The 26,599-nt window shown below is 39.5% G+C and overlaps 1 long non-coding RNA gene and 1 pseudogene across 1 annotated transcript in view; one reads left to right on the forward strand and one right to left on the reverse strand.

Annotated features, from left to right (window-relative positions):
• The window catches only part of LOC138145218 (uncharacterized), a 1,102,603-nt gene that overhangs the window by 874,959 nt on the left and 201,045 nt on the right, over window positions 1–26,599 (forward strand). The window lies entirely within an intron of this gene.
• LOC138145250 (hsp70-binding protein 1-like) overlaps window positions 1–26,599 on the reverse strand; it is a 93,121-nt pseudogene that overhangs the window by 41,555 nt on the left and 24,967 nt on the right.

Below are 26,599 nucleotides of genomic sequence, written 5' to 3' on the forward strand. Positions count from 1 at the left end.
CTTATTTTAATTACAGATAAGTAGAAAATGCAAGCAGAGAAATTAGCACAGAGATTTGACAGACAGGGCTTCTACTGTTTAAACAAAGTAATAGAACCACCTACATATACCACCAGATCAGGGGAGTACAAAGCTCTGAATCGTCAGGAGGTTCTTAACAAACAGCTGCTCAAGAGTCCCATCTAGGGAATCCAAAGGTCCTTCTCATAAGCGAACCCCCAAAGTAAAATACCAACCTCCCAGTATATTTAGCTTTCAATTAAGGCTCAGGGCCAGAAGGCACCACAACCCCCTGACTGAGTACCTAGTTAGCTTAGTACCAAAGGGTGTAAACCTTCCTATAAACAAGCCTCCTGGTAAGCAAGCTCCTCCTCCAGGGCCTCTATGTGACTCAGGATGCATCACAGCTGTGAAAGCAGCAAAACATTGGTGATTGAACATATGTGGTCACATAGGCCTATTAATGGACAGGGAAGATCTTCCTATTCCATTAGCATTGCAGGTGTTCTTCCTCCTGTGCTTACTTCTCAGTCCCTAGTACTGCCAAGTCTTGAACTTTGTGCTGGCCACTCTCAGCACAGCATGCATCTCCCTTCCTGCCTCTAGCCCTGCCTCCCTTCCCCACATCCTCAGGCAAATTTGCATCACATAAAAATCACTTTACATAGAGGTGGGTGGAATGGTCCACTTACTTCAAGTGACACCTGTCTGTAGTTAGATCTGTGTTTTGGAAGATTATTTTGGTGGCTCTGTGAAAGACCAGTCAGGAGGTTATTACTTGGTTGTCCAGGTAAGAATTGATAAGAAATCTGAACTAAGACAGTGGTTGTGGAAAGGAAAGAAAGGCACAAATAAAAGAGATGGAAAAGGTAGAATCCCTTCCAGGGGGCTCAGATGAGATGCCACTGAGAATCAGGCACCGAATCTCTTTAACTTGCTTGGTATAAGCCCAACACAAGGAGTATATATAGAATGTGACGTATAGTCTGCACCACTTAAATGGCATTATGCTGTTTCATACATATTATGTCTTAGTTCCCTCAGTGAGAGTACAATGTGCTTAATGGTAAGAACCTGACCTTTTTATCCTTAATGCCTCATATCCCGTAATAGTGAACATAGCACATAGTACTACTTCACTACATAGTAGCTGGCTTCTATGGTAATCTTAAAAACTCAAAAGTAGGTTTGTTCACTCTGTCATCAAAGGAATTTAACTAGAGGCCAAGTGGAAACCAAACTGAAGACAAGAATGACTGATTTACCAATTATTTGCTATTCATTTTTTTTTCAGTTGTGTCCGAGTCTTTGTGACCCCATTTGGGGTTTTCTTGGCAGAGAAACTGGAATGGTTTGCCATTTCTTTCTCCAGTTCATTTTACAGATGAGGAAACTGAGGCAAACAGGGTTAAGTGACTTGCTAGTAAGTGTCTGTAGCCAGATTTGAACTCAGAAAGATAAGTCTTCCTGACTCTAGGCCTGGCATTCTATCCACATCTAATTGCCCTGGCATAATAGGCGGGAATACTAATTGCTACTAGTAGTTTATATTGACTACAAAGAATCTTGAGGACAAGCAGCCATCATTACTTAACCCTCACCTTCTCACATCAAGTCTCATTAGCAAACTTCTCTATTATTCAACTAGAGTCATACCCAGCCCAAAGTCAGTGAGCTATCTATCAAACCCCCAAGCAGAGTAAAAGCCAATCTTTACCAAGTCCCCAGGAGATGGGATTTGATTAAAAGGAGAGCATGTACAGACCAAAAAGCCAGAACAAGCTTAAACTAGGGTGGCTGGAGACTAAGATCCAATAGTTAACACAGGTGGGAAAACAAGCTGTCTGGCCAAGATCAGAGATGGAGAAGTATATACATGACCAGGAAGTCCAAATGCAGAGAAAGCTTGACTTGACTGTTTGTCTGACTCAGTCTTATCCCTCCAAAGATTCGGTCTTTTTATTACATCTGCTCATGTTCCCCATTGCCAGCTGGTACTAACGTGCTGGCATGGTCACAGGCAGTCTGCTGAGGCTTCTTCAAACTCAGCTGACCCTGACAGGCTATGGGCTCACAAAATTGACCGTTTTCACTTCTCTATTAATTTATTGAAAAACGGAGAGTGGGATGGTCACTTCTCCCTGCTGAGTGCCTTGGAGACAACTCCCACCTTTGCCAGTAAAGCCCACCAGCACAATTAGCAGCCAGGAGAAATAGTACCCTCCTACTCTGACCAGAAAGAACAATGACTTTCCCAATCATCACAGAGGCCAAGAGATCATATTCACAGATAAGAGAAACAGTATGGTATAGAAGAGCAGTATAAAAGGCATTAAAAGTACTAGGTTCAAATCCTGGCCATACCACTCAATTAAATTCAAGGCAACCCGTATTAGTGAATTATCTACAGCGTGTAAAACACTATACCAGTCAGGAAGGATACAAAACAAAAATAGAAACAGTCCCTGCCCTCAAGGAACTGATATTGTGTAACCCTGAACAAGTCACAGCTTTCTAGACCTCGGCTGCATCTGTAAAATGTGGAGGTTAGATGAGATGATCTTTAGGGTCCCTTCCAGCCTGAAACCCAATGGATTTCTAAGGAACGTTTGGGCGTCAGGCTCATGGTCTTGGCCTAAGCTGTTCCCCACACCCCCTCATCTTTTTGCCCTTCTATCTTGTTCATTCTCAATGCAGCTTAAATTCCCCTTCCTGAATAACTACAGCCATCTCTACTCTGAATGCACAGAAGGTCATGTATTACCCACATCCCTTATTTGGCACTTGCAATGTAATGCTTTATATTGTCATTTAACTGTGTCATAAATGTGTATCTTATCTTCCTGATGAGATTACAAGGTCCTTAAGGGTAGGATCCGTATCTTTTGATTTTGTATGCCTGACTCATTTCACCTAACAGAGAGCTCCGCACATAGAAACTCAACACATATTTTCATGAAAGAAAAAAGTCAGAGTAAAACTTCCAGATTCTCAGGGAATTAATGAAAGTGAGTAAATGTCCATTTGCTCCAGGCTGCAAGAAGTTTTCTCTGGATACTCTTCCTTGACCTTAGAGAAGTAAAAGGAAGCGTCCTCGGAGTCACACTCTCAGCACGGAGTCAGTAACCCATCAGTAACCAGTGGCCCTGGCCACCTGACCAGCTCAGTCCAGTACATTCATTCAACTGCATCCCAATATCTGCAGATAGACATAGACTAGCAAAGACTCACCAGAAGTTCCTCTTCTTCTTGGAATTCAAAGGTCAGGGTCCACCTCCTCTATACTCAGGTACTGCACAAACACTTACAAGAATACATTGGATACATCATTCATAGTAGGATAGAGTTTTCTAGAATTCCAAGTCTCATATGACTTTTTTTCTTCAATGAAACTTTCTCTACCATGTCTTCCCAGTGCACTGGGGAATTTCTGACCAGCAGCATCAGATCTGTCTCTTATGAATATTCATTAACTCAGGCAGAATCTACCTCTAGACTTTCTGTTCCATCATGATGAGCCTGCATTCTAGAGCAACTCTATGTTTCTATATGGAATGAGCTCTGTTATCCACTGTGTAGAGTCCAATCTGGGAACATGGTCTATCTTGGCATGACTTCTCCTACCAAGACAAAAATCATGACTCCTTTAAACAGATAGCAATGCAGAGACATTGCCTAAGCCTGAAAAAGAAAATTTTCATATAAACCTTGATTCCATCTGTCTTTCAAAAAGAAAAACTCATGGTAATTGCCTTTAATCATGTTCATTTACCATTTTCTCAGATGCTTAACAGCTGAAAGGTTGGGGGAGGCACGAGTAATTAATAAAAGCTGTTCTTCTTCCTTGATTTTACATTTTTGTGGATGTTTAAAATGTCACCACCAGTGCCCCCACATTACTCAGCTGATTTATATATTACATTTCAGAAATGAACCTACTGACAAAACCCACATGTTCATATGTAGAGTGTTTCTCTGGATGAATCTAATCCTAGTTATTTTAAAAAAATAGACTTTCAAAAGCTACTGATTAAGAAGTCATCCTCAAGAAAAGTTCAATTAACAGATGAACAATATATTGTAAATATTTATATCTTACCATTCAATTTGAACTGCATTTCAAGTCTATGAATTAGCCCATTGGGAACTCAGCAATAGCAATACTTCCCTTTCTATCAGAAAAATGTAAAATGTTCCCTTGATAATTTAATTCAATTCAACAAGCATTTTCTTGGCACCTACTGTATACTAGGCACTGTGCAAAGGCAAAAACAAAAGCATTCTCTGCCCTCAAGGAATTTACATTCAATTGAGGTGCAAAGAATATTTATGATTATTACATAAATCCTAAAATGTAGCATGTATACAAAATAAATACAAAGCCTTTGGAATCGGAGGAGAACAGTAACCACTGGCAAAGACCTCCGATAGGAAGTGACACCCAAACTAGGTTTTGAAGAAAGAGGTGGTGAGTGATAGGTACAAAATAAAGTATCCTGATACAGCCAATATGTTGGTTTGTTGCTTCATTATACTTATGCTACAAGGAAGGTTTCTGCGGAGGGAGTGAGAGTCATTGGGAAGTGATGGTAATGTTCAACGAGATAAGAGCATCAATAAAACATGTAAAAAGAAAAAAAGAAAAGTGAGTGAGAAATGAGGAGGGGAAGCAACAAATGTAGACAGCTTTTTCTAAGAGTTTAGCTATGAAAAAGAGGAGAGAAATAGAAAAATAGCTTAAGGACATGGCAGGATCAAGGGATGGGATTTCATATGTGTGTATACATATATGTTTATGTACGTATATGTGTATACATACATACATACATACATACACATGGATAAGGGAGACCTAGGCAAGTTTATAGGCAGTGGGGAAGACAATGGGGAGGGAGGGAGGGAAGAAGGGTGAGAGGGAGAGAGGGAAGGAGGGAGAGAGGGAGGGAGGGAGGAAAAGATAGAAAGAGATATTGGAAATTAGAATAAGGGAGGGATGATAGATTGTAGGGGTAAGTAATAAGTCAAGATGGGAGGGAATGGGATCAGGGACAAAAGTAAGAGGGCTACCATATCTTCATCAGAAATTGGATTTAAAAGGGAGAATACGGAGCAAGGATAGGGGGAGGTTGCCACAAACATTGAGATGCAGAATAGGAGAAAAGAAGGAGCATCCAAAGAATGGCCTCTATTTTCTCAGTAAAGTCTGAGTTTAGGGTCTCTGGTGAGAGGACAGGAGCAGGCAATGATCTGAGAGGGAAGAGGAAAGAAAAGATTCTGGTGCAGTAACTGTGGAGAGTGAAATAAAGAGCCAATTAAGGAAGAGTAAAGGGACTGGTTGTCTTACAGGGATGTTGGCCTGGCAGAGGATCGATGTCACTATGAGGATGAAGAATAAGGAGAGATGGAAGTAAAACGCAGTTTCTGGAGCTATTCTCCCAACACTTGATAGTATTGTCCATTCAAGTCCCCAGAATGAAACTACATCCGCTCAAGGATCTAGGAGTAGTCCTGAAAGTGTTGGGTTCAGGAGAATAGATCTAATGTCATATCTCACAAGTACATTCTTTCCTCCCCTCCCCCCCACAATTGATTATCAGTGATATCAATCAACCAGATTTAATAAGCTATTCAAAATGGGTATTTACTATGGTGACATAGTTGATATAAAACATTCCCCCAGGTATGTTTCCCTTTCTCACTAGTATATACATAGTCAAAGGAAAAGTGGGCTCAAGCTTACAGAGTATATGGGGTAAAAGGGTAGCTCACACTTCCCAGAAATCCTTTTGCTGGAGTGTGTAGCTTTCCTCCTGATAGAACCTCAATTCTGCCTTCTTCATCACATCCTTGCAGATACTACCACCAGCCTCTGCTATCCTATGGACTGTCCTGGGACACTTATAAAAAGTTCAAATCCTCTGGTCCCTTCAAAAGCACACAGAATCCTCCTCTATCTGAGAAGGGAAGGGAGGGAGACTGATGCCAAGGCAAAGGCCTCAGCTCTTCCCCCCACTCTAAGTGATTCCCTCTCAGTGACCTGGGTAAAGGCTTCCTTTACACAGGCAGATCTTCAAACCCTAATTCAAAACTAACTCTCCAATTATAAACAAGCTTCACAAGTCATGACCAAGTATGCTTTGTTTGCACCTACATAATTCTGATTGGCTGATTTTTTTTTCCCTATGTGATAATAATAGTAGCCAAATTTTATATAGTGCATACTACATACTAGACACTGTGCTAAGCAATTTAGAATTATTATCTCATTTGATCATAACAACAACCCTGAAAAGTAGGTGCTATTATTATCCCCATTTTACAGATGAGGAAACTATAGCAAAAAAAGGTTAAATAACTTGTCCGGGGTCACACGGCTAGTCAATTCAGAGGTCTGGATTTAAACTTAGGTCTTCCTGATTCCAAACCCAGCACTCCATCCATCCATTGAAACATATAGCTACCTCGAGTTATCTTGTTATGGCAAGTTATCTTGTCATCTTATTTTAAATGGGTTGTAGTAATACATTGATTGACTCAAACCCCTCCCCCCAACCCTGTTCTTATAGAATTATGGCAGACTGTGGTCAAATAGAGGAATTTAAGAGTTCTTGACCACAGAATTAAAACAATTGTAGGTAATGATGAAATCAAGAATATGCCATTTCTGAGTGTGACAAAGATGGAAAAATGTAAACTGTGAGAGTCACAGGGGTCATGAACCAAGAGACTCATGGAAAGGGACAGCAATATGTATATTGAAGTCATCAAATATAAGGAGAGTTAAGGCAGAGAAGAAGAATGTGAGCCAATTGCTGAACTCCTTGACAAAGGGTGACTCTGCTGAGCATAGTGGTGCACACCTGTAACCCTTGCTATCAGGAAGGCTAAGACTGATGGAGCTCTTGACTTAGGTAGTTTTGAGATGCAACATAGTAAGTCACTCATGCCTCTGCACTAAGTTTTGTGAGCTTATGGTGAGCTCCAGGAAGTGGGAGTGGGGTTGCTAGGTTTCCTAAGGAAGTTTGCACTAGCCTAGGTCAGAAACAAGAAGGTCAAAGCTACTATGCTGACCATAGTGGAACCAGGACTCTAACTAGCCCCTTTACTCCCAGTTTGGGTGAGATAGGAAGATACAGTTTTGATTAAAGAAAGAAAGAAAGAGAGAGACAAAAACAAAGATGGAGACAGACAGAGAGAAAAAGACAGAGAGGCAGAGGCAAAGAGAGACAGAGAGTGGGCTAGAGACCAGTAAATAACTGCCACCAACTGAGAAAACTTTAAAGGAGGGGAGAGTGTAGAGTTCTATTAGCAGAGAAAGAGTTTTGGAAATGGCAGTGAGGACCAAGAAGCATTCCTTCCTGCTCGACAGGTGTGGGCAGGATGCTCAGGGGTGGGAGAGGGGGACAGAGGGAAATGCATCTGGTATGGGAGAAGACAGTTAGGAATATACTGTCTTTAGAATATCAGAAGACAGAGGGAATGTAGAGGGGGAAAGTTAGACTAAAGAACATTTTGTAAAAATAGAGTGAGAATTCCAGAAGGCATAATGAAACTTGATGGCAGAGGCAGACAATAAGCTGGGGAGGGCTAAGGGTAATGCAGATAAGAGAAAGAGTGGTAGCAAAGATGATTTTAAATGAGGTGGTCTATGGTTTCGCATCACTGAGATGGGAAGGGTAGAAGTAGGAGTTGGCCAGCCACGGGGTAAGGGTGTAGCACCTTTTGATTGGAGGGCTCACCCTCAGGAGTCCTATGGAAAGCAGAAGGCTCTGTCAGTTCTCATACATTAGGGAATAAGGCAGATTGGACCCAGTATCAGGGCACTCATTGCTCACAGATGAATCTCTGACAGTGAAGTCTAGTATCTGAGTCTTCAGTCCTGGGACAGGTCCTGCAAGCAAGTGTTTGGCGGCTAGAATCAAGGAATGTGGTTCTGACACCTGCGGCTGTCAAGTCCAACAGCAAAAACTTTGACTGTGTCTTTTATATGTAAGGCATTGAAGATAAAGAAAAAATGAAAAGAAAATATTCCCCTCAGAGAGTTTCCATTCTACGATGGGGCTGGAAGGAAATACAATACAACATGCACAACATCTCTGAGTGAGGAAGTGAGGAAGACACTTTTATTATCCTCATTTCCAGGATCCTCAGGTGCAACTAGGTAACAGTGGATAAAGCACTGGACCTAGAACAGGAAGATCTGAGTTCAAATCCAGCTTGGTTGGGTGACTTCATAAGTCACTTAAGCTCTGTCTGATTCAGTTTCCTCACCTGGAATTTCAGATCATAATAACACCTGCTTCACAAGGTTGTTGTCAGGATAAAATAAGATATTATTTGTCAAGTGCTTAGCACTGTGCCTGGCATGTAGTAAATGTGTGTTGCCTCTCTCTACCTCCCATTTTACAGATGAGGAAACGGAATCTTAGAAAGGTTGATTGAAAAAAAAAAAGAAAGGTTGATTGATATGCCAATGGCCACACTGTCAGAGGCAGATACATGCTGGCCCCCACCCAGTCCCTGTGAAATTTTCCACTGTACTATGCTACCTCCTAAAGATTGGGATGCACATTTTTTCCTCCAGGAAACAGAACTTACTTGCTCTAGGGAAACAACTTCAAGAAGCAGGTACTTCACTAAAATGCCTCACAAAAGAGAACAAGTCCCTTAGCAACTGTGCAGCAATTCCCTCATTTGCCCAAAGCTCTAATTGAAGGAGATTCTACTTACACAATGAGGCAATTTTCTCCACAATTGCAAAGGCCCCCTGAGCATCTCTGATGCTGCCTCCTTGTTAGCCAGAAGGTGAGTGGTAACGTGCATTTCAGCACCAGGCTTAAAACAAATTGTGGTCTGCGGAGCCAAGAGCCAAACACACCAGGTGGGTTGCTTCTAATTATTGCTGTAACCAAGAAAAGTCATCCACTTTAGGAAGATGGTAATGCTCAGGACAATTTAAGAAAGTTTACAAAATTGAATTTTACCCAACCAAGCCATTGTCTATTATTGTGAGACCAATCATCCAGGGAGTTGGAAAGTGTCAGGCTGCTCATTCTCTTGCCTGGTTCCCTTTACCCCCTTTCTCAAGGGTCCAGCTATCAGAGGAGGGAAGCAGTCAGATATAAGGATAAAACTCCCCTGTCATGATAGAATACACCTCTCGTCCCTGATACCATGGAGACTGAGGTTCATGGATCTCTTGAGTTCTGAGCTCCTGTAGGCTATGTTGATTGGCTGCCCACTAGTGTCCATATGGTGAGCCCTCAGGAGCAAGGAGGCAACTAGGTTGCTGAAGGAGGGGTGAACCAGCCCATGTTGGAGGCAGAGGGGGTCAGAGTTCTTTTGCTGATTGGTAGTAGGATTGGGACCTGGGAGTGGCCCCTGCACTTCTGACCTATGTCATATAGAGACCCAGTCCCTAAAAAAAGTATCATACAGTCCAAATCAAGCCTTTCTGGTCCTTCCACAAAATGTTGAGGGCAGAGATGGAGCAAAGGCAAGAGGAGAAGAAAAGAACAAGCAGCAGATCTGAAATTTGCTGCAATATGGATCTTGTCTGTGGATTTCCAGTGCCCTGAACTGACACACCTAGCAGCACTTGCCTTTCTTTGCCATCTGTTATTTGGGGGGCACTTGCTTTCTGTCCCAAGGGCTCAGGAACTGGGTGTAGTTAACTTTTAGAGTTTCCTTCTGGCTCTAGTAATTTAAGACCACAATTTTCTGCAACCCTTAGGGCTGATTCCCAAACAAAAGGTTCTGAAATTCATTGCCCACAATTTCTATCCACCTTCGGCCCTTATTTAAACTGACCCCCTAAAGCATCGTTCACCCAACAATGCAGCTTGTGAGGAAGGCTCCCAAGCCCCCTTCTCAGCACAGCAAATGACAAAGAGACAAAAATCATGATGGGTTTGCTCATTAATGTCAAAATGGTCCAAAGGTATAGAAGACTGGGACCAAAGATAATTCTATGCAGACCAGTCAAAAGCTGGAACATTTGGGGCCTTTGATATGGGGCCTTTGCTCTCAGACTCCCAAAAAAAATTTTTTAAAGCAAAGAAAGAAAAATCCAGGTAATTCATGTGAAATATTAATTAAAATGCAAATTAAACCGAAACAGTGTGACTTTAAAATGTGCTCTCTGAAGTTTTCATGAATATAAAACATATGACAAGCTCCTGTTTTAAATGATCTGCATAAATGTATGATTTTGAAAAACTGCCTGACTTGAAAATCACCCACTGAGGTGGGGAACTGCAAATCTTTGACAGGAACGGTTTCATTTCAAAGAAAGGGCAAAGGGAAAGAGGGGCACACTCCTTGAGAAGGAAGCATGGTGTGGTACAAAGTGCCATAACTCTTCAGTAACCTTGGGTAAGTCACTTAACTGCCCTCGGCCTCCATTTCCTCATCTATTAAATGAAGGGGGCTTAGAGATCCTTCCCTACTCTAGATTTATGATCTCATCCCACTGATGATGAATTAAGGCCTCCCCCACTGACCTGTGACTATCTGGGGGGTGACCATAGCTTCCCTGGTTAGTCTGGTCTGAGTTGATTCATCTTTCCACCTAAATGAGTTTAAAATGATACCCAAAGGTGAAGTCGGACGATCTTTTTAAAACGGCACCAGAGATTTTGATTCATTACTTTTGGAGTGTCAGAAACAGAGGATCTAAACAAGTACTAATTCTAGGGAGGATAAGAGAAATGGGGAGAGAATAAGCGTACACTGATTCCTTTGGGGAGTGGAAGGTGGAATATGGTTTTAAATTAAGGGGGAGAGTGACTCATACAGACAAAGACTGTTACAACCAGCAACTATAGGGATCCAGAGATAGATGAGACCGGTGGCAACAATCCCCCCATTCTACCATCTGTAGCACTGTGCAGCCTTGACCATTCCTTTAAACTGGCTTGAGTCTCTGTTTTCCTTCCTGTAAAATGGGTATAATTACATCAATAGAAATAACGACAAGAAGATAAAGAAAACACAGAAAACTCCCTAGTTGGCAAACATCTTTAAAATTTGCCAAGTTTTGTCTCCTTCAATCCTTACAATAATTTCTTTAGTACAGGTGCTATTGTTATGCCTGTTTGGGGCTGTACAGTTCCACAGATAGCAGGATAGGTTTCATTGTTGTAACACGCAAATGGAATTAGCTATAATTTTTTTCTTTGCTGTCATTTGTTGGGCATCATATAGATATAGCTGCAGATTTAAAAAAAAAAAACAGGGGCAGCCAGGTAGCACAGCAAGTAAGAGCACGGGCTCCAGTGTCGGGATGATCTGGGGATCTAACCCCGGGCTCAGACACTTAGCACCCACCCAGAAACACCTGGTCGTGCAACCTTGAACAAGTTACTTAACCCCAATTGCTTAGGGGCGGCCAGGTGGCTCAGTGAGTAAGAGCACCGGCTCCAGTGTTGGGACGACCTGGAGATCGAATCCCGGGCTCAGACACTCAGCACCACACCCAGAAATAACTGGCCGTGTAACCTTGAGCAAGTTATTTAACCCCGATTGCTTAAAAAAAATAAAAATAAATTTTAAAAAACACCTCTCTTCTTTTTTATCTTATTCTGAGAGGTTCACCTATTCTCCAATCTTCATTTCTTAAGAGTTTGGTTATTATTTTCTTTTGTCTTTTATGTGTGATGAATCTTGTTAATCATTTCGATGTCCTTCTCAGGAACACAGCTATCTGAGGAGGAAGCAGTCAGATAAAAAGAACTTAGGTCTATCCTTGTGCAAATTCTCCAAAGATAATATGAAGGCCAGGGGAAAGGAAGAACCCCTCAGCCAGCCAGGAAAATTACCATGCCACCACTCTGGATCTGTAATGCCAACAATGTAGGGAGCTCCCCAGTGAGAAGTTCCCTCTCTCAATGCATATCAGCAATTTCTATGTACTTTTGAAGAGCTGTCTAAGAAACTGAGAAGTGAGGTGACTTGAGCAGAGTTACAATGTCAGTGATGGGAACTGATCCTAGGTCATACTAACTCTCTATATACCAGGTGTAGCATCAATGCAATATTCACAGCACCAATGGCAACTGTAAACATGCAGGCATAGTTCTTAATTGCAAAATATAACAGACTCTCCATATAAAAGATAGAATCAAAACATTTATTCAGAAAACAGAGAAACAAATCCCAATACCAGAAAGTCAAATCCATCACAGTAGCAAAGAAGTTAATATACACACCATCCTTTGGCCTTCCCACAAACCAACACTCACAAGCCTAGCTGTCTCCCTGAGTGTGTCCTCTCCTCCCTCAGCTCTAACTGCTCTAACTCCCAGCTTCCTGTGGCCTCTGCTCCACCCTTCATCAAGTTCCTCCCACCACAGGTGCCATGTGATTACATTCAACCTATTGGGGGCAGGGAAGATCTCCAAATTCCATTAGTCCTGTTAAGGGGCAGGGAAAAATCTTCAAATCACCATTACTATTACACCCAGTCATGCTGCCTCTCCAACACAAGTATTAAAAGCAAGTATAGTGATTTGATACTCATTGATTGTCTAACAATAGGTCCCAGCCCAAAATTCACTTGTTCATCGTTTGGGCACTAAAATTTCAGAGTGAGTGTAAATAGCAATTGTTTCTGTTTTGGCCAGAAACTCTGAGGTCTTACCCTCCTGCATTGATTTTTTTTTAACGAGGTCATTTAACTAGGCCATTCTTTGCCTCATTTCTTACCTCACCTTCATTACTGAATGAGACATTGCTTCAGTCAAACTGAGACTTCGGAAAGACCTTAACTTAAAAAGGGCAAGGTCTCCCACTACATTGAGACCAGCTCCAGGCATCCTGGTCCATATCTTGCCCTGAGATGGCTCTGGAGAAGAAAGTGAGGCTGATGACTTTACGACCGTCCCTCACTTAAATCCAGTTCACGGAATCACCTTCCTGATGTCACGGTTCACAACAAAACACAGGGATTTGATAGTGAGGATAGTGATTTCAAAGTTGCACAATTAAAACGGCTATTCCCTCTAAGTCTTAGAGAAAGGAATATAACTGCTTACTTAGTGAACCATCCTAGCAAGAAAGCTATTATCAACTTTTCCCTTGAAGTTTAGGTGTTAAATAATTAATAATTCAATATGAAGAAAAGAATAGAATGTCACAATATGGGTTATTCGCTGCCACCTTTAAAAAAGGCTATGTGGGTCTGATATACAAGAAGAGATGGTTATTTTGAGACTAGATCTAATGCTTGCAATCAGAGGGGGAAATGGATTGACAGAGAGAGAACTGCTTTTATTTACTAACGAATTACATGAGGCTTATTCTAATGTTTTGTTTAGACATATCAGAATGTCTTTCATCTATATGAAGGATAGGCAGGAACCTTAAAAAAAATTTTTAATGATAACCAAGACAAAGACAATCCTAACACACTGAAAAATTATTTCACCGATTTGGGGTTTTTTTTAATCTACTTTATAGACATCAGTGCAGCACTATTCCATGTTGTTATTTCTCATTCCCATGTACATGACTGACCCATCTCCTTTTATGGCCATCTTTTCTGTACCTGTGATGTCATTCATAGAGTGAACTCCTAGTAAGGGGACTGCGTGTACTGATTCAGGTCAGCAAATCATCTATAACTTACAATCATGAACTATTAACTGGAGCCATTGAGAGGTTAAGACACTTGCTTATGTTCATTTAGCAAGTATATATCAAAAGCCAGGCTTGAACCCCTGGTCTTCCTGAATCTAAGGCCAGCTCTCTAACCATGATGCCATACTTTCCCTCTTTCTTAAAGAGTTTCCCATGGCATTGGGAGTTGATTTACTTGACCATCACCACACAACTAGCCTGTGTCACAGACAAGACTTGAATCCAGGTTTTTATGGCTCCAAGACAAGCCCTCTATGTACTATACTACTCTGCCTTTCACCAGAAAAATATTGGTCTTGATAATATAAAATTTCTTGGCAGGAAGAAGTTCTAGATTAATAATTTCCAAAATATCATGCTTCTTTTATTAGTTGACTATAGGAAGAGCTTATTGTCCATCTAGCCTATATTCCCATAGTAAGTCATGATGGCCAAAGTGAGAATTGAAGAATAAATATTGAAAAAAAATGGTATAGGGGCATCCAGGTAGCACAGCGAGAAAGAGCACCGGCCCCAGTGTTGGGATAACCTGGGGATTGAATCCCAGGCTCAGATACTTAGCACCACACCCAGAAACACCTGGCCATGTAACCTTGAGCAAGTTACTTAACCCCAATTGCTTTAAAAAAAAAATAAAGAAAAAATTGATATATTCATGCTCTAATTCTCATTTCCAGTCTTTTTATGTTATTTGGTGGGGGGGAGTGTCTATGGCTATATCTATACAATACCCAACAATGACAAGAAAGAAAAAAAATCATGGCCAACTGCATTTGGGTGCTACAACCAAACCCATCCTGACATTTGATTTTACCTTCTTTTTAATCTAGTGATAGTCAACTAAATTAAGTGAATTTCTTTTCTCTGTTGCCAAAGAAAGCTGAATCAATTTCATTGATTTCGCACTCGTGCCCACCATCTAAATAGTTTATGACTCATGTTCATAGACAGGAAGTACAGTCACAGAATGCTATGTTTTAAAACTATTGTCCCTTTCCTCTGACTTTCTTTAGTTTCTGCTACCCTTGTTTTAGTAAGAACTTTCAACACCCCTGAATTTATTTCATCATTTGAGTTGTGGATATAATTCAGAACTGAAGGAGCCTTAGAAATCAACTAGTCCAATCCGTTCATTTTACAGATGGAAAATTGAGGCCCAGAATGGCAAAGTGATTTATCCAAAACCTCTTAGTAAATAAAAGAGCCAGAAATCAAACTTAGATTGCAAATTTCTTTCCTTCCTTTGTTTTCAGAAGCACATTTCTCTTTTGCTGGACTACTACAATTCTGAAGCTTTCCAAGGGAAATCAGAGGTCCTAGGGGTTCCATTTTTTCCTGACTAGCAACTTTCTTTAAAATTGTGAAGTTTATATGTGTCATAAAGAGAAATGTCTTTTGGTGTAATAATTTTAAAAGCGATTGGATTATAAATTGAATGTAAATATGCCTTCAATTTTGCTATTGGATTTTGAGGGGAGTGTTTGGTTCTTTTTTTTTTTTTGGATGGAATGGAATTTCCAGGTTTATCATTCCCTTCAAAGCTGAAAAACGTTTTTGCTTTTTTTGCTTTACGTTTCTCAAAATAGTGTAATTTCAAGATGATTTCATGGTTTCATAGATCTTACATTGAGAAGAGACTTTGAGATGTTACTTCATCTGGTCTTTGTGTGAAAACAGGTAAAGGATTATTCCCATTTTACAGAAAAGAAACTGAAGTCCTTTTTGTTGTCATTGTCATTGTTGTTTAGTCATTTCAGTAGTATCCAACTCTTCATGACCCCATTTCGGGTTTTCATGGCAAAGATACTGGAGTGGTTTGCCATTTCCTTCTTATGGTGTCAATAATTTAATCAAGGTTACACAGCTTTTTTTGAGGTGAATTAAGGTTGAGAATTCAAGCCTCCTTCCTCCTAGTTTAATGCTTTTTTATATAAGGACTAAAAGAGAAACCATACCAAATGTCCTAATATCTTAATGAATATTCACGTTTTTCACTCAATTAGTTGTACATTTACATCAAGGGAAAACCCATAACCCCTAGGTATTGTAGTATCTTGTACTTGTTTCTTGGTACTACTTGTACTAATTTTATGTTAAATAAAGATGTTATTTAAAGAATATTTTAAGACTCCACAAACACTACTTTTACCTGTTCCAAATAAATACTGACAAAGTATCACCATTCCCATATTCTAAGAAGGCTGTTCAATATATATATGTTGGTGTATTGCAAAAGGAAGGAAACTAGCATCTTTTAAAATAGTATTTTATTTTTTCTCCAATTACATGTCCAAACAATTTTTAACATTTTTTTTGTTTCAGTTCCAAATTCTGTTCCTTCCTACCCTACTCTACCCTACCATTCCTTGAGACAGTAAGCAATCTGATACATGTTATGCATGTGCAGTTGTTTAAAACATTTCCATATTAGTCATTTTGTACAAGAAAACCTGAAGAAAGAAAAAGAGAGGAGAGGAGAGGAGAGGAGAGGAGATGAAGTCTATATTCAGAAAATATCAGTTCTTTCTCTGGAGGCAGATACCATGTTTCATCCTAAGTCCTTTGAGATTGTCTTGAATAATTGCATTGCTGAGAATAGGTAAGCCATTCATAGTTCTTCATCTTACAATATTGTTGTTACTGTGTACAATGTTGTCCTGGCTTTGCTCACTTCATTTTGTATCAGTTCATGTAAGTCTTTCCAGGTTTTTCTGAAATCATCCTGCTCATTATTTCTTATAGCACAATAATATTACATCACAGTCATATAGCACAACTTGTTCAGCCATTCCCCAATTCATAGGCATCCCTTCAATTTCCAATTCTTTGCCACCACAAAAAAAGAGCTACTGTAAATATTTTTGTACAGGTCAATCCTTCTCCCTTTTTTTATACCTTTGGGATATAAACCTGGCAGTGGTATTGCTGGGTCAAAGAGTATGCAGTTTTATATTCCTCTGGGAATAGTTCCAAATTGTTCTCCAGAATGGTCAGATCACTTCATAATACCACTAACAGTGTGTTAGTGTTCCAACTTTCCCACATCCCCTCCAACATTTATCTTTTTTGTTTTTGTCATATTAGCCAATCTGATATGTGAGGTGCTACCTCAGAGTTGTTTTAACTTGCATTTCTCTAAGTAATAGTGATTTAGAGTATTTTATATGACCAGAGATAGCTTTGATTTCTTTGTCTGAAAACCACCTGTTCTAACTTTTCACCATTCATCAATTGGGGAAGGATTTATATTTTTATAATTTGACTGAGTTCTCTATATATTTGAGAAATGAGGTCTTTATCAGAGATATTTGCTACAAATTTTTCCCAGTTTTCTGCTTTTCTTATAATTTTGGTTGCATTTGTTTGCACAAAAACTTTTTAATTTTATATAATCAAAATTATATATTTTGCATTTTGTAATGTTCTCTGTATCTTGTTTGGTCCTAAATTCTTCCCTTATCCATAGTTCTAACAGATAAACTATTCCATGTTCTCTTACTTTGCTTATGGTATCACCCTTTATGTGTAAATCATGTACCCATTTTGACCTTACCTTGATATATGGTGTGAGATGTTGGCCCATACTTAGTTTCTGCCATACTGTTTTCCAGCTTTCCCAGAAATTTTTGTGAAATAATGAGTTTTTGTCCCAAAATCTTGAATCTTCAGGTTTATCATATTCTTGATTATTATGGTCATTTACTACAACATATTATTTACCTAATCTATTCCACTGATCCACAACTCTTTCGGAACTAGCATTTATTAAACACCCACTTCATGCCAAGCACTTTGCTAAACACTTTACAAATATTATTTCATTCAATCTCACAATAACCCTGGGAGGTAGATGTCATTATTATCCCCTTTTTCCAGTTGGAAAAACTGAATCATAGAGAGATTAAGTGACTTACCCAGTGTCATACAGCTAGTAAGCATCTGAGGCTGGATTTGAACTTGGTTCTTCCTCACTCCAGACCCAGCACTCTCTGCACTATGACATTTAGCACACCCAACCTTCATTAGTGACTACCATGTATGGTATGGCTATTTTTTTATGAGAACTATTCAAACCATGTCCAGAGGTCTGTAGCAGCAAGCACCCCAGCGTCCCAGGGTGGCTGCCAACACAGGTTCTTAGATCTGCTTTGATAAAGGAAAGCAACTCAAAATGGGTTAACAGACTTACTTTAATCAGTCAAACATATATCATTAACCTAGTTCAGGGAAAAAGATCAGCACCCCGAACTTCAGAGTATACAGACAGAATTATCAAGACAGAGAAACAGATCAAGTAGACAGGTTTCCAAACTGTCCAACCATTACATCCATACCAAATCAACATCTGGGTTTTTCAAAGCCGGGGGGCTCTCAACAATGGCTTCCCAGAGTCTCATCTGACCAAATCCCAGAACACTTCTCAAAGTGAGCCCCAAAACAAAGCCTCAAATCAGGGTGTATATAGCCTGCTCCTGGCTCAGAGAATGTAACAACCTTCTGGACCCACTGGCCAATCAAAAAGTATCTACTGAAAAACAAGCCTCCCACCCCAGGCTCCAGGTGCACTTTAGCCTAGGGGTAGGGAAGATCTTAAAAATTTACATTCCCATTACAAGGTCCAACTCAATGTGTCACTATTAATATAGATCAGAAACACAAGTCAAATAATAACTTCATTTAATTAACACGTGGATCTATATATAATAAGGAATTGAATCAAGTTGTGGAACATTCTCAGTAGCCATGCACAAAGGGCTGTGAGTCTCCTAAACCTCCAGGCAAGTTACAATCTAAGTTCTTGTCCATCCTTCTAATTCACCAGTGTGTTAAGAGAGTACAGCCACTTTGTATTCACAGTCAGAATAGAGACCACTTAGAATACAACATGGTCCTTCCATTTCTCCTTGATTGCATGATCTACCTGAGATGTCCCTTGCACGATGATGATGACAATGGTAATGGAATGGCTGTCTCTGAACAACAGGAGCCTGGGTTAAAGTTAGCACTTCTTTCTTCTCTCAATCTTTGCCTCTACTCAGATGAGTTGAGTACTTCAAGGACTGGAACTCTCCAAGATTAAAAGAGGAAACAATCATAGTCCCTTCTCCACATTCAGATTCTTTCTTTCCTTCCTGCATGAAACCAGTGCCCTCAGTTGCTTCTCCCACTTGGTTCTTGTTTCGGGCTCTCACTGCAACCTGGCTATTGCTAGTATCTTAACTAGAATCATAGCCTGAGTCCAACCAAAAATTAGTCCTTCCTTGGCCTTTCCTTCTTTCTATGCTCCTCCCTAACTCTAAAGGTAACTTTCATGCTCAGGCTCATTAGGAAGTGGCTTTAGAGATTCCACATTTTACAATAAAACAAGTAGCGTTCGGGCCTCACAGTATAAAACAAACATATTCAATATGCACAGATACTCCTCAACTATAAGGACATGATACCACATTGCAGTTCTGTTTTTACAATGATCGCAAGAAAACAAGAATTCTCAGAATCATGGTTCAGAATGAAAAGACCGTGCATGCCCCAGGACGTTTCCCAAAAGACCCATCCATCAGGTCTAGCTCATGAGAAACTAGGACTATCTTAGTCAACTGGCTATGCCAGGCCACTTTTTCAGGCCCACCTTCTTCCAATGCTTAAGGGAAATCCACTCTTTCAAGCAGAGATCATAAACTTCCAAATTACTGCAGTGGGAGAAGCCATTTGGTCACTGAAGAAAATAAAGTAGATTTTGTTATTTGGGGATCTCGTTCCTTTGTAAAACCATGCTAGGCAGCTGCATTGTAAAAAGTCATTGTTCTAATAAAGTTGCCTCCATTCTGTAAATTCTGAATGCCTCATTCCAACTAGGACGTCAGCCAAAAGTCTTCAAACGCACCACCAGTTGTTGCTCCGTCATCTATTGGCGGGTGGCTTTCAGTTTTAAATCTTCTTAAAATAGAAAATCAAGCAATGGGGCATCATGTTTCATAGATCAGGTTTTTATCTGGGAGATTTTACAATCCAATTTCCTCCTCCCATTCTCTGCTCCATTGGGGCCATGTATGAGAGGCATCCATTAGGATAACACCATAGCTCCATTTGTATCTCTTTTGTTGCCACATAAAATCTCAATTAGCATTCAGAGTTCCCATCAGCCCATACCTATGGAATGTACTTTTATCCACTTCCCCATTTCATAAGTTTAATTAACTAAAACGGAGCTAGTGTTCAGCATGCATGAAAATGCTTATGGAATGAAAATCTTGCCCTCTGAAAAACTTTGTGACAATCCAGGAAGGAAAAAGAAAACAGACATACAATTTAGCACTTCAAGAACCAAAAATCTCTAGGTTGGCCAAGAGTCTTCCACTCATGGTAGCCTTTAGGAGACCATTTGTGAACTGAGCTCTTGTAGAAAGCTAAGTGATAAATCATTTAAGCATCAAGTGGAAGGGAAATTTTAATCCCAAGGGTATTGTATTTCTTTCAGAATGGTGATCAGTGAGGGCTCTGATCAGTAGTCGCTAATATAATTTTTATGAGGAAAATAAAAATTAGTTTCAGCTAAATGAACAAACATGTATTTAAGTTGCTGTGGCTCTTCATTGAGCCATGTGCTCAACAGCAGAGGAATTCATGATGGGCAATTCTGGGAAAGAGCAGAAGTCCTATGACTTCCGCCTCAACCCAGTAAAATTTAACCTGCTCTATTTCCCATTCAGTCACCTGGTTGCTATGAATGGACAAGCAGAGAGACTTATTCATGCACTACTAGTCTTAAACCTCCAGGAAAAATTTTATTTTGACTGAGAAGTGAAATTCTTTGGTGAAATTTCAGGCACTAAAGCAACCCTTGGGAGAGAAATTGGGAGAGAGGGCATGGAAATTTTTGGACACCCAAGATATTATCATATATGGAAATATCAACCCTAGAGGGCAAAAAAAAAGCCATAGTGTCTGAACTGGAGACATTACTAATGGAGGAATGGGATAGATCAGCCATAGTTATCATGATTGAATATAGATACCAGGCTTTCTGGACTCCTGGACTTAGTCCAGGACTGGAATATTAGCCTCATGGGAATATAAGAAAATCAATTTCTGAACTAGGATATGGGGCTTTGCTTTTTTGGGAAAGGTAAAATAATCTATTATCTTATGGCAGGCAAGCTCCTAATAAATGAGTGCTGGACTTAGGGGAAAAGACCTGAGTTTTAATCCTGCTGTGTATTCATTTGCTGGGTGACTCTAAACAAGTCTCTTAATTGCTCCTGTGCCTCCATTTCTACATCTATAAAATGGGGTGGGAGAGTGGATTTGGCCTCCAATGTCCCTTATAGCTCTAAATCTACACATCTATTAACCTATAATCCTTTCTTAATCTCTGTGGTTCATTGTTTAAAGCTGAAAAACTGCCTATGTAAAAATCTTCCCCTGCTACCACTCCCCAATCTTTCATGGAGAGGTACCCCAGTTCCACCCAGTAGTGTGCTATAAATGTTTAACAACTGGCTCTCAAAAAAATGTATGCACAACATACTCTTAAGTTGAATCTTCATTGTTAGCACTTTCCCATCACTTTCTTAAGTCCAGACAATTAAACACAACAATAAATCAAGTCTTAATCAGTAGCATTTGCCAATTTCTTAAATATAAATGCTCACATTAAAAAATGTAACAGTTGGCTGTCTCTAGCCAGTATGGGCAGGCTCCAAGACATCCCTCCCTTATTTATCCCTTCCTGCTCTCTCCTTTCATCATACCCTATGGAAACTCCATTCTATTGTTAACTATACTTCATATTAGACTTTTCCTACTCTTTCCATCCTATGGAAACCTAATCCCACTCAGAAGACACAGTGTTTTCTCTAATACAGTATACACTTTTGTTCATACCTATCCCCAATTCATTGACCCAGAAGAAGGAATTCACCAATGTCACTTCTATGCCCCCCTTTCTTAACATTACTATTTATGTCAAGACACCAGCATCCTTCCCAGTTATTCATACTGGAAGGTTTAAATCCTTGGAACTGTTTTATCCTTCTTTCTTTTCTTCCTTCCTTACTTTCTTCCTTTTTTCTTCCTTTCTCTCTCACTCCTTCCTTCCCTTCATTCCTTCCTTCCTCCCTCTCTCCTTTCCTTCCCATGTTAAGAACAGGTGTAATTATTTTGGGGGAAAAGATAATGAATTTATTATGGATGTGGATTTTTGGCAGTCAGGTGCCACTGTTGCCCATGTGTCTAACACGATTTGTTGATGAGGGCCAGGTGCTGGCAGTCTCATGCTTACTCCAATGATTACTCACTCTTTTTATAGCTGAGGGCACTCCACTCAGAAGTTCTCAAAGGATTGATCACTTTTGTCACCCAACTCTATTTCCCTTCTGTGATTTCTAGGACTCTTTTCATTACTCTAGAGGTATAATGTATATGGATTTTTCTAGTACTATTCTTCTGATTCACGGTGCCCTCATCCACGGGAAGAATGTCTGTCAATGGTGTCAATCACATCAGCATGATTTGATGGAGTCAATCACATACACATGACTTAACTACATGCAGTTCTTTGCCCAGAGCCATAGGAGTTAAAAAAGAAAAAACAAATATATTAAAAACAACTGTCAAGTAGACAGGGCACCTACAGTCTAAGAATTCAAGACTCAGCTTTAGTATTTCACTTCTCTTCCCTCTCGATATTGAGCACAGAGGGAACAGCACTAGTCACTTACTTCTGATAGTACCTTTCCATTTATTGTAGGTCCTTTTGGCTACCATTAAGGTGGTTCATTTCCTCATCTGTTTCTTCTCAGCTTTAGTCCTGGCAATCTAGATGCCTTAGCTACAAACCAGCTTCTGATATTGCTGCTTTTGCACTAGCTGCTGTTCTTTGCACCAGAAAGTAAAATGGGAGCATCTCCATAGGAAATGAACAGTAGGTGTCTCTCAATCCTGTCCAGAGGTTTGATGTACAAGTGTACTATGCCACCACCAGAACTGGAGTCAGAAGACCTAAGTTCAAATCAGGTCTCAGACACTTACTAGTTGTATCACCCTGGGCAACTCACTTAATCTTATTTGCCTCAGTTTCCTCATCTGTAAAATGAACTGGAGAAGGAAATCACAAACCATTCCAATGTCTTTGCCAAGAAAACTCCAAATGGGGTCACAAAGAGTCAAACACAACTTAAGCAACTGAACAGCAACAGACTATGAGCTCAATAAGGTTAAGACTACTATTTTTGTCTATCTCCAGCACTTAGAACTATGGCTTGCTCATAATAGGTAATTAATAGATCATAGGGTCATAGATTTAGAGTAGGAGAGGGCCTTAAATGTCCCTCATTTTATAGAGAAAGAAAATAAGAACTAGAGAGTTTAAGTAACTTGCCCAAAGTAAAATAGTTAGCAAGTAGCAGATTTGGGATTAGAACTCAGGACTTTAGGGTCCAAATTGGACCATACTACTTATGGAATTGTGTTGAGTTGAAGACTGACCATTTATATAATCAGACCTCATCCCAAGTAATATTTTTGGAGATTGCAGATCTTTTTACAAAAGAAAATTTTGTGTTTTCTTTATTGCGACTGCAGTGTGGAAATTAATAAGAATCATGTAAATGCAAAAGATTGAGAAACATGAATTAAATTTCACTGAACTTTCTTAATGATCCCTGTAAAAATGAAGGAAAAGTACTTGAGGCAAAGTGCTTTTCAATTTTCTTCGGAGCTCAAAGATTAGAAATGTAGGATGAAGTTCTAAAAAAATCCTAGATTTGTAGGTCTTGGAAGTGGATTGATTGAGAAACTAGCCTGAGGGGGTAGGAAGTGATAGAGTTGATGAAGATGCTGATGTTGAACAGGGAAAAAAAACCTGTGACAAAGAAGGATGTTTGTGTCATGCCAGAAGCAAAAACTAGTGGGAAATTAACAGCCTGGGTATCAAATATTTAGTGGGTGCTTTGCAGAGCATCACTAGACTGACTTCTAAATCCCAGGTGGCTTAGTGAGTGTGTATCTTACTTTACAGCTGCAGAGGCTGAATTCCAGGCAACAACAGCAAAAGACATGGTCAGCTAATGTAAGCACTTGGATTATCACTCTATGACCTATAGCCAGGTAGATCAGGTGATTAGGGAACAATGGCAAATGGGGAGAGCGGCACAGGTTTGACCTCTGGGAAGATTCATTACCTTTATTCTGTTCCATAGCATAAAAACTGCATACCTGAGCCCCACTAGCAATCTCCAGAATGGGTGGCCATAATCTAAATGGGGTAGTATGCAAGATTCCATACAACCTATACCTGCTTTTGTAGGGGAAAGTGGGAATTCTTTTAGCAAATACTTGTAGTGTCTAGAAACATGTGTTTCAGTGTTAGGAAATTTTAATAAAAAGTCAGATAAGCTTAATACCATCTAAGAGAGAACAGAAATCTTTTCCAAGGTGTTCACTAGGGCAGGAGTCTCTCCTAAGACATGGTCATCCTATAGTTTTCCAGTGGGAGAAGGTAAGTAGAGTGACTCATATCAAAACTTAAGACAGGGAGCAGCTAGGTGGCACAGTAAATAGAGCACCAGCCCTGAAGTCAGAATTACCTGAGTTCAAATCTGGCCTCACACACTTAACACTCACTAGCCATGTGACCTTGGACAAGTCACTTAACCCCAACTGCCCTCCAAAAAAAGCAAAAAAAAAAATTGGGGGGCAGCCAGGTAGCACAGCGAGTAAGAGCACCAGCCCCAGTGTCGGGATGACCTGAGGGATCGAATCCAGGCTCAGACACTTAGCACCCACCCAGAAACACCTGGCTGTGTAACCTTGAGCAAGCTACTTAACCCCAATTGCTTTAAAAAAAAACTTAAGACAGTAAGGCATATGGATCCCACATTAAAAAGCAGTGACACTAAAAAATTCTGATTTACAAAACCAAATAATTTCTAAGTATACCAATTGAATCAGTGATCTTACTGATCACTCACTCAGTACTCCCTCAGACATTACAGATGACAACACATTCACACCAATCCATTTTGTGTAACGCTTAACCTATATGCCAATTCCAGACAACTTACACATTCAGGACTGTAAAATGAGCTATAACATATGCAGAAACCATCCAATCAAAACCCATACAGGTTTAACAAAGAACAAGATTCATCATTCTAAATCAGTTATAGAAAAATTAACATTTCTTAGCCAAAAAGAAGGAAAATGATGAATAGGCATTCATAGAGCACATGATGAACATGTCATAAAACTAGAGAAATACTTTTTCAAATAAATAGACATCATTTCATAAAACAATAGTAAACATTGGTAGCTGGTATAAATCATTGACTTTGCCTAATGGAACCAAAGATAGATATCTTACCTATAGATGGAACCTATGAAATAACTAAGATCCTAAAATGGAATCAAAAAACTCTTTATGTTCGTAGACATCATCCTCATGAATTCAACCAATAAAAGTTGACAAAGATGAATTTAACAAATGACTGAGTCCCGTGGCTTTGTGAAAATGAGGGATGGATAAGGCTCATGATGATAATTCAGGACCAAATCATTACTTCCAGAAACTATTGAAGGGTAATCTTTAGCAGCTTAGACTCAAAGGTCAGTGTAGATTATGCAAGGTAATAGTGGAGAATGTACAACACATCAGTATAGGCTATAAAAGTTTAGCACCTGCTTCTGAATATGAGCAAGATATGATCTGGTGGATAAAATATATTCAGAAGCTATTTTTCATGGAGTGACATGACAAATCCCTAGGCAAGAATTGCAAACTTCAAAATTTACTGAAGAATACAAACAATAAACTATACCGTAATAGGACCACTATCAAAGAATGAAGTGTTACCCACAATACCTGGACATAATAATGAATTATAAAAACTTACAGCAACAATTCTAATATATATTAATTTAAGATATATTTTAATAGATTTTGTCATTCTCAAAACTCAGTTTTTGAAGTATATAGTGTTCTGAATAACAAAATGGACAGCTTCAGAGAAAACTTGGAAGACGTGTGGATCAGCAGAATGAAGTGAACAGAGCCAAGAGAACAATGTACTAAATAACATTATAAAGAAAAACTACTTTGAAAAACTTTGGAACTCTGAGCAATACAATGACAAACCTCAACTGCAGAGGACTGATGGTGAGCCATACATGGCTACTGATCAAAGAAGTGGTGGATCCAAGCTGCAGAATAAAATGTCCATTTCCAGAAATGACCATTACAGGAATTAGTTTCACTGAACTCTGCATATTTGTTACAAGGGCTTCGGTTTTCCTTTTTTCTAGTTAGAGGGAGAAAAAAGAAAGATTGGAATATGTTAGAAGGGGGAAGATAGAAAATGGGGTTATTAAAGCATTTTTTTTTCAAAAAGGCACAGATGAGACGTGAATAAAAGCCACATAAGAAAATCAGAGATGAGTAGGACAGCTTTGGAAGTTAAATTTATTACATATTGGGGCAGTGAATAGAGCACCGGCCCTGGAGTGAGGAGGACCTGAGTTCAAATGCAGCCTCAGACACTTAACACACACACACAAAAAAAAAAAAAACTAGCTGTGTGACCTTGGGCAAGTCACTTAACCCCAAATACCCTCCAAAAAGCAAAAAAAAAAATTGTTACATATTTAAAAGAAAAGCAAGCTGTACCGAATAGAGGTTCATAGACTCATGTAAAATCCCCTTCATTTGATATTATAGAGAGAGAAAGAAATGTCCCTTTTCTTCTGTGTTTATTAAGTTCAGGATTATAAAAATAATAGAGTTATTTAACTTAACACACACACATACACAAAAAAACAAAACTAGCTGTGTGACCTTGGGCAAGTCACTTAACCCCAAATGCCCTCCAAAAAGCAAAAAAAAAAAAGTTACATATTTAAAAGAAAAGCAATCTGTACCAAATAGAGGTTCATAGACTCATGTAAAATCCCCTTCATTTGATATTAT

The sequence above is a fragment of the Petaurus breviceps genome, unplaced genomic scaffold (assembly GCF_028583685.1).
Source record: "Petaurus breviceps papuanus isolate PSGF00001 unplaced genomic scaffold, PetGlider_PUasm1.0 90731, whole genome shotgun sequence".
NCBI lineage: Eukaryota > Metazoa > Chordata > Mammalia > Diprotodontia > Petauridae > Petaurus > Petaurus breviceps.